This window comes from Cricetulus griseus, chromosome 8 (genome assembly GCF_003668045.3).
Source record: "Cricetulus griseus strain 17A/GY chromosome 8, alternate assembly CriGri-PICRH-1.0, whole genome shotgun sequence".
Taxonomy (NCBI): Eukaryota; Metazoa; Chordata; class Mammalia; order Rodentia; family Cricetidae; genus Cricetulus; species Cricetulus griseus.
Window position 1 is genome coordinate 60,441,061 of NC_048601.1, and position 2,828 is coordinate 60,443,888.

Consider the following 2,828-nt stretch of genomic DNA (forward strand, 5'->3'; position numbering starts at 1 on the left):
AACCTAGATGCCCCTCAATTGAAGAATGGATAGAGAAAATGTGGTACATTTACACAATGGAGTACTATTCAGTGGGAAAAAATAATGAATAATGAAATTCACAGGCAAATGGATGGAACTAGAAGAAACCATCCTGAGTGAGGTAACCCAGTCACAAAAAGACAAACATGATATGTACTCACTCATATATGGATGTTAAACATAAAGCAAAGAATTACCAGCCTACAATCCACACTGCCAGAGGAGCTAGGAAACAAGGAGGACCCCAAGAGAAGATTACATATTCCCTCAAAGAAGGTGAGGTGGACAAGAACCCCTGAGCAATTTGGGAGCTCAGGGAGGGCAGGGTGAGGAACAAATATTTTCTAATTACGTTTGTCTGTGAGTTATTTCAAAATAGATATGTAGTAACCAAATATTTGAGAATTTTTCAGATATATTCATTTATATCTTAATGAAATTATACAACAATGTGGTTTAACACATAGGTCTAATGAAATTTACTCACTGTATTGATTTTTTCAGGAATACTCATTGGCAGTTTGAAAGAGCACTTATTTTGCTGTGTCGGGGGATACCGTTCAGTCAAGTTCTCCTAGTCCAGGTGGAGTAGGAGTGGTATTGCAATCTTGTACATCCTTGATGAGTTCATGATTGCATGATCTTTCAATTGCTAAGAAAACTATTGGGCAGTGTGGATCAGGGTTCTAATTCTGACACATGAGTGGTTGAGTGAGGATATTAGGAAAGTCAGGGCCATTTTTGGAATCTATGTGAGACCCTACTTAAAAATAGAAACAAAAAATTAAGGGCTAGTAAAAGATCTTGTTAATAGAGGATAGGTCTAGTATGCATGACACCCCATCTCCAATTCTAAAAGTGGTACATAGAAACATGTTTATTTCCCCAGGTGAAATTATACTTAATTTCTTTTTTCATTAATTTGATCAAATTTCCTTACACCATTTGAGGCTACAAATCAACAGAGCTTGCCTAAACATTGGAAATTACAGTGTTATCTGATAAATCAACCATTTTAATGTTATGTAAACCCCTTCTTTATTCCTAGAGTCTACATCGTCTCCTATTAGCATACAGAAGCTTAAGCATTTGCAAGTCATAATATTTCATCTTTTATTCATTTATATTCTTGAAAGAAAGGGAAAATCTTGTCATGGAAGCTGTACTGTGCCATGGTGAGTCACTCAGCAAACCCCTTTATCCATGAATCTTTATATGCAGGCATTGATCACAAAGAATCATTAGTTTGGTTCAAGGCCTGCTACACTACTGTTACACTAATGACACTGGGCCCTAACTGATACCCTTCCTGGATGTCTTGTTGCTGCCCAGTGCCATGGAGATCCTGTAGCCCTGGAACTTCACAGACATCCACTCCACCTGTGCTCCAACAGATCACCAATGGGGTGGGTGATGGGGTTAGTCAACTCATAAACCTGAGCCTGAGTAGTCGCAGGGTTGGTCAGACCACCAGCTCTCCCCTGTCTTCACCACCAGGGTGAGTTCTCCAGCATTGCCCTGGTGAGTTCACCTCTTGCATAAATGAACAGGGAGTGGGGCCAGTTCTCCTGTTTTCACATCCCCAAAATTTTTCCTCCCACATCTATACCTACAAGGCGAGATCTATTATGTTAACCACTTGAGATGTGTGGACAACTCTCTTGAGTGCTGAGGCTGCTGAGGGGCAGGGATGACTCTCCCACCTTAGGTGGAGGAGGGAATTCTGCACCTCCCTGCCCATGCCATCACATGACTGATGAGTAATGGTGACAGCTCTACCACCAACCTCAAGAATTGACAGGCAGGGGCTGAAGATCTCTCCCCCACTCATGCTGCCACATGACAGATGGGGAATGAAGACAGTTATCCCATGCTCACAGCTTTGGGCCTGGCTCACCCACACCTCTGTCAATAGAGTTAGCTCTATTGTGCTGCTTATGCAAGGTGCAGGGTCTGTTCTCCCAATTGTTGCCACTGGTGGGAGTAGGGGGAGTTCAACTGCTCTTGAGCCCGAGAGCCAGTTCTCCCACTTGTGTCAGGCATTGGGAGGGGGCATTTCCCCCCAACCATGCCACCTATGGCAGATGTGGGAAGGGGTCAGGTCTCCCATACTCACAGGGGCCAACTCACCTATGTCCTCATCAATAGGGTCAGCCCAGACAAGGTGCAAGGCTTGCTTTTCCTGAGTGTTGCAACTGGTAAAGCGGTCAGGTCCCTCACCAGCTTGAAGGAGTAGGGGAAGGGGAGAGTGCATTTTTCCCTCACCCCCATCACCAAACTGCAGATGAGGGAGGCAGCACCTAGTGTGGCACACTCATGCTTACAGGGCTGGCTCACACATGTCCCTGTCCACAGGATCAACTGTATTGTGCTGCCTATCCCAAGTACTGCAGCTGGTGAGGGATTGAATCAGGTCCCTGAACTGTTGGAGAGTTGAGGACCAAGGCGAGGAAGTGATCTTTCCCTTACCCATGATACCACGTGGCAGAGAAGAGGGGCAGGGACAACTCTGTACAACCCTATCCTCTCTGGGGTATCAAAGACATCAGGCATCAACATAGACTGCCACTGCATCAAGGTCATAAACCTAGGCATGGGGCCCAGCAGCAGCTCAGGCCCAGACTACACCATGTCACTAAATGGCAATAAAGCCANATCTGCTCAGTCTATCATGGCACTGGCAGGAACAAGGTTTGTGACTGGGTATTTAACTATAACATATGAATGCAATACAAAGGACTAGATATGACTCAGACAAACTCATTTTATCACCAGTGTGGAGGATGATAGGAAATGCCCTAACAACA